Genomic DNA, 7,052 nt, shown 5'->3' on the forward strand with positions numbered 1-7,052 from the left:
AATTTCTTCCTAAGTACTTTATAGAGTTGTTCTATAGTTATTTTTCTCTAGAGAATCTTAATACACTAGCCTTAACTACACCATTACAGCAATAATACAAATGGTGATACTAGACATACTTGTCTTCTTGCCATTTTAGGGAGAAGCATTCAGGTTTTTGGTTTTGTTTTGCTTTATTCATCAGTAAGTATGATGTTGGTGCTAGGGTTTTTCTTCATGCCCTTTGTGAGGTGTGGGATTTCCTTTTAGCACCAGTTTACTGAGAAAAGTAACTGTGATGGTTAATCTTGGTTGTCAAGTTGAATACATTTGGAATCAGCCAAAAACACAAGCACCTGGCACACTGTGAAGGGTTTTCTTGATTGAATCATTTCAATCAAGAAGACCCACCCCACTTCTGGTACCACAATCAATATGAGTCAGGGTTCTCTGAAGGAATAGAACTAACTGAATACACACAAATGGGGGAGCATGAGAATGGTTCACAGGCTGTAGCCAGCTAGTTCAACAATGGCTGACTCCCAAAGGAGAAGCCAATAATCAGTTTACAAGGTTGGATGTCTTTTTTTTTTTTTAAGGTTGGATGTCTTAGTTGCTCTTCAGTCTATGTTTTGAAAACCCAATGAAGTAGGTTCTAATGCCCCACAGTAATGTCTCAGCAGCAAGATAGATGAACTTTCCAGTGAGAGAGAGGGCAAGCAGATAAACCCAAAAGCTTCCTTCTTCCATGTTCTATGTGACCCAGATTTAGGGTGGTTCCTCTTACCCCAAGTGATCCAATAAAGAAAATTCCTCAGATACATGCCGGGCTGCTTGTGTTTCACTTGACTTTAGAATGAAGTCGACAACCAAGATTAGCCATCACATATAGATCCACTGTGTGGAGATTCTAGATTCTAGATTTAATATGGAAGCTTGACTGGTTTTTTTAAAGGTGTCAAAGGTTTGAGTTATTGGTTGCTTGAAGCATTTGTCAAAAGATGGCCTACTGATTAGGGGTTGGAGTTGCCTGATATCCCTTGGCTTAGTGTTGATGAAGATTTGAAAGCTCTAGGAAACTACAGTGTCAAAGCAGATATGATGAGTGAAACCTAACCCTCCACAATGAGAAGCCCCAAAGACATGCACTTCACTCATCTTATAACTCCCAAAATGGTGAGAGGGACACCAGCATAGCTGAAGAGATTTTGTGGCTCTTTTCCTTGTGCCAGACCTTAGGGTTGGAGATCCTGATGCTTGACTGGATGAATTAAATAGGCATGATGAGTTGATTGGGCCCCCAGAGTAGCAGGGACCTGGTGGCAACATTGAATTGTTAAGGACCAGATGACTGTAGCTATCATAATAGGCAGGACAAAGTGGTATTTATGGTGGCACAATTCGTATGAACCTTTGGTATTGGCTAATCAGTCAAAGTGTTTCCAGGAAATGAAACAGATAAGTCTACTACATATTTATTTATTTATTTATTTATTTATTTATTTATTTATTGAGACAGGGTTTCTCTGTGTAGCTTTTGGAGCCTATCGTGGCACTCACTCTGGAGACAGGCTGGCCTCGAACTCACAGAGATCCGCCTGCCTCTGTCTCCCGAGTGCTGGGATTAAAGGCGTGCGCCACCAATGCCCGGCTCTTATTTAATTTCCATAAGCAGAAAAATTCTGGAACAAACGAAAAAGGCTATACTGGATCATAGTAAGAGGGAATCTGAACTGTAAACCTATTTCCAGACTTGAGCAAGTCTGTAGACCCAAAACTCCTTAAATGAAGGGATGGCCAGGTGTACCCAAGAAAGGACCTTGCTAAAATGCCTAAGAGTTTTATCATTAGCCAGACAGTGGTGGCGTGTGCCTTTAATCCCAGAATTTGGGAGGTAGAGTCAGGTGGATCTCTGTGAGTTTGAGGCCAGCCTGGTCTATAGAGTGAGTTCCAGGACAGTCAGCAATATATAGAGAAACCCTGTCTTGAAAGCTCCCCCTGCTCCCCCAATAGAGTTTTATTGTTAGCCTTCCTCCCATCCTTCCCCATAGGGACCTAAGACGTTTACAAGGAAAGCTGTGCATTTGGGGAAAGGAAACAGTCATTTTTCCAGGATCTACTCTATACTGGTTTAAAACTGCACTGGTTCTGGAAAATCTCAAGGAGCACTGTGATCCTCCAGTTCGAGTGGGGCTTAAGGAGGTCTGGTTGTTAGTGGAGTTTTGGTTGAGTCCAACTCACAGTGGGTCCAGTGGGTCTTCAAACTAAGTCTTGGTTATTTCCCCAGACCCAGAATATATAACTAGGATGGATATACTTAGAAGTTGGCAGAATTCCCGCATGGTTCCCTGGCCTGTGGAGTGAAGTGAGGGCTATTATGGTTAGAAAGGCCGAATGGAAGCCATCTGAGTTTCCTCCACTAGGGGATATAAGGTTAACCTGATCCTGGAGAAACTGTAGAAATAAGTACCACATCAAGGACTTGAAAGATGCAGGGATGCAGGGTTCCCACTGCGTCTCCCTTCTACTCTCCTATCTGGCCTGTGCAGGATACAAATGGATCATAGAGAATGACAGCTGATCGCCACAAACTTGGTCAAGCAGTTAACTCTAACTGCAGCTGCTGTACCAGATGTGGTGTTCTTTCTTGAGCAAATTAACACATCTCCAGGTACACAGTGTTGTGGAATATTATTTTAAGATGCATTACATTTGTTTATGCTATGGATCATTTATTTTAATGATACAAAGATATGCATTCTTTTATGTTGCATTTGTTTAACTCTGTGAAGCTGTGATTCTTTGCCTGTCTAAAACACCTGCTGGTCTAATAAAGAGCTGAATGGCCAACAGTGAGGCAGGAGAGAGGATAGGTGGGCTGGCAGGCAGAGAGAACAAATAGGGGGAGAAATCTGGGAAGAGAAGAGGAAGGTGCAAGAGAGAACAAGAAGAGAGATACAGGATAAAGAAAAGAAGGGGCCAGCCCCACAGCCAGCCATGGAGTAAGAGTGAAAGTAGGATTATATAAGTAAGAAAAAGAAAAAGCCAGAGACAAAAGATAGATGGTATAATGTAAGATAAGAAAAGAGGGCTAGACAGAACCTGGAAGCAACCTAGATGCCCCTCAACTGAAGAGTGGATAGAGAAAATGTGGTACACTAACACAATGGAGTACTACTCAGCGGGGGTGGGGGGAACAATGGAATCTTGAAATTTGCAGGAAAATGGATGGAACTAGAAGAAACCATTCTGAGCGAGGTAACCCAGTCACAAAAAGACAAACAGGGTATGTACTCACTCATATGGATTTTAGACATAGAGCAAAAGATTACCAGCCTACATTCCACACTGCCAGAGAAGCTAGGAAACAAGGATGACCCTAAGAGGGACATACATGGTCCCCCCTCCCCCAGAAGGGGAAAATGACAAGGTCTCCTGAGCAAATTGGGAGCATGGGGGGAGGGTAGAGGGAGCTAGGAGAATGAGAAGGGGAGAAGAGGAGGGGTGAAGAGTACATGAGGGAGCAGGAAGGTTGAGTCATGGGAAGAATACAGGAGAGCAAGATAAGAGATACCATAATAGAGGGAGCCATTATAAGTTTAAAGAGAAATCAGGCACTAGGGAAATGTCTGGAGATCTGCAAGGATGAGACCAACTAACAATCTAAGCAACAGAGGAGAGGCTACCTTAAATGTTTAATGCCCTCCCCTGATAATGAGATTGATGACTAACTTATATGCCATCCTAGAGCCTTCATCCAGCAGCTGATGGAAGGAGAAACAGACACCCACAGCTAAACACTGAACTGAACTGGAATCCAGTTGCAGAGAGCGAGGAGTGATGAGCAAAGGGGTCAAGACCAGGCTGGTGAAACCCTCAGAAGCAGCTGACCTGAACAAGGGGGAGCTCATGGTCCCCAGACTGATAGCTAGGAAATCAGCATAGGACTGATCTGGACCCCATGAATGTGGGTGTCTGTGAGGAGGCCTCAGAAATCTATGGGGTCTCTTGTAGTAAATCAGTACTTATCTCTACCATAGGAATGGACTTTGGGAGCCCATTCCACATAGAGGAATACTGTCTCAGTCTAGACACATGGGGGAGGGCCTAGACCCTATCCCAAAGGATGTGACAGACTCTGAAGATTCCCTCCATGGAAGGCCTCGCCCTCCCTGGGAATCAGAAAGGGTATGAGATAGATTGGGTGTTAGTGGGGGACAGGGGAGGAGGGGAGAGAGAAGGAACTGGGATTGACATGTAAAACAATCTTGTTTCTAATTTAAATAAATAATAGAGGGAAAAAAAGAAAAAGAAAAGCTGGTTAGAAACAAGGCAACAAAGGCCGGGCATTTATAATTAATAATAAGACTGTGTGACTTATTGGGAACTGGATGGTGGGTCCCCAAAGAAAGCCAAAAGAGAAAACAAGCAAAAATAACATGAGATACAACTATTGATCTAGCAAATGCCTGTTTCTCAATACCTACAGACCAGCAGAAGCAATTTGCTACTGTTACAGTTTACTTCAAAGGTATATTAACTCTCCAGCCCTGTGTCATAATGTAGCTTGAAGGGATAGTTATGGTCTCTGTCTCTTCCACAAATATCACACTGATGAACTATACTGATGACACTGTGCTGATTGGACCAAATGAGCAGGAGGTAGCAGCCACTTGGACTTGTTGGTGATGCATATGAGAATCTGAGGTTGGGAAATAAATACAACCAAAATTCAGGATCCTTCAATCTCAGTGAAATTCTTAGTGCAGTGGTGTGGGGGCATGCAGAGATATTACTTCTAAGGTGAAGGGTAAGCTATTGATGCACTTGGTCCCTCCCACTACCAAGTAAGACACACAACATTTAGGCCTATTTGGATCTGGAGATAGAACATTCCACACTTGCGTGTGTGTTACTTTGGCCCATAAACCAAGTGACTAGGAAAGTTTCTAGCTTTGTGTGGGGCCTAGGAACAAGAGAAGGCTCTTCAATAGCCTTCGTGCAGGCTCTTCTACCACTTGGATAATGTGGTCCAGCAGATGTAATGATATTGGAGGTGTCCAGGGCAGATAAAGTTGCTGTTTGGAGCCTTTGGCAGCCTCCTATAGATGAATTACAGAAGAAACATTTGGGATTTTGGAACAAGGCTCTATCATCATCTTGAGACAACTATTCCCCCTCTGAGAGACAGCTCTTGGTTTGCTTTTAGGTCTTAGTGGAAACTGAATATTTGCCAATGGGTCACCAAGATATTCTACAACCTGAGCTGGGTATTATCTGACCCAAATCATAAAATAGGGTATGCACTGCAGCAATCCATTATTAAATTGAAGTGGTATATATATGATCCTGAGGGCACAAGAAAGCTACATAAATCTATTGTCCAAATGCCTATTGGTGACACTCTAGAGTTGGTGGGACCTGAGAGAATGGAGCTGAGAAATGAGGCAGACTAAAGTCTCATGCAAGAGCCAACTTGATTCAGAACATCAGCTAATTTACTCCTAAAGGTAAAAGGAATCACATGAGTAAAATGTACAATCACAATGGCAAGCAGCACGTGGTGGATAAGCCACCTGCATGGAAAATGAGGTTTTCCATAGAGGCACGTAAACAAATAATAATAGCCAGTTGTAATGAATAATCTAAAGTAAACTTACTCCTATCTGCTATACCTGGGAGGGGCATGAAAGCATAATACAAGAACAATTCCATGTTCTTAAAGAAATTGAGGTCGCAGGACTCGTTTTCTTAGTTTTCTCACAAGCACTCAGAAGTCTCCGATGACTCCATCCGTGGACTGTGTTCAACACCTATGGGTTCTACTCCTGTTACAATGTCTTCTGCTCCCATGTATGCACCTAAAGCTTCAGGGGATTTGGCCTATACTCAGTTGACTGAGTGGGTCTGCTTTCCTGATGGTTCTGCAAGGCTATGCCGGCACCGTTCAGAAGTGGACAGCTGCAGTACCTCAACCATTTCTAGGACGACCCAGAAAGACACCAGTGGAGGAAAAACTTCACAGTGGGCAGAACTTCAGGCAGTATACAGGTCATACATTTCTCTTGGAAGGGGAAATAGCCAGATGTGTGATTGTTTACTGATTCATGGGTTGTAGTAAATGGACTAGCTGAGTGGATATGGCCACAAACTTGGAAAGAGCATGCATGGAAAACTGATGAGAAAGACATCTGGGGAAGCAGTATGTATGTAGATAGGTCTCTCTGAATGGGCAAGGGATGTGAAGATACTTGTGTTACATTTAAATGCTCATCAAAAGATGACTTCAGCTGAGAAGGATTTCAATAATCAAGTGGATAGGATAACCCCTTCTGTGGACAGTCAGGCTCTTTCCCCAGCTATCTCTGTCATTGCCACAGCCCATAAACAGAGCAGCCATGGTGGCAGAGATGGGGTCATTCATGCATAGGCTCAACAACATGGGCTTCCATTCACCAAGGCTGACCGGCTACAGCTGCTGCAGAGTGCCAGATCTGCCAACAGCAGAGACCAACACTGAGACACAGATATGGCATCATTCACCCAGGTGACCAGCCAGTAGACTGGTTACAGGTTGACTACATTGGACCACTTCCTCTGTGAAAATGACAGTGCTTTGTCCTTACTGGAGTAGGTACTGATTCTTGTTGTGGATTTGCTTTTACTGTATGTCATGCTTCTGCCAAAGCCACCATCTGTGGATTTACAGAATGCTTTATCCACCATCATGGTATTCCACACAGTATTGCTTCTGACCAAGGAACTCATTTCACAGCCAGAGAAGTGCAACAGTGAGTCTCTACGCATGGATTCTACTACTTTCCCCTCCATATTGAAGCAGGTGTCTTGATGCAGCAGTGGAATGACCTTTTGAAAACACAGTTACAGCATCGTTTAGATGGCAGTAGCTTGGGGGCTGTGGCAGACAGGGTTCTCAAGAAGGCTGTCTATGCTTTGAATCAACACCCACTATCCTATAGTTTGCCTTCTAGTCAGGATTCTCAGGACCAGGAATCCAGGGGTGGAAATGAGTATCATTCCACTCACTATCACCCCCAGTGACCCATTAGGAA

Source organism: Cricetulus griseus (assembly GCF_003668045.3).
Source record: "Cricetulus griseus strain 17A/GY chromosome 1 unlocalized genomic scaffold, alternate assembly CriGri-PICRH-1.0 chr1_0, whole genome shotgun sequence".
Taxonomy (NCBI): Eukaryota; Metazoa; Chordata; class Mammalia; order Rodentia; family Cricetidae; genus Cricetulus; species Cricetulus griseus.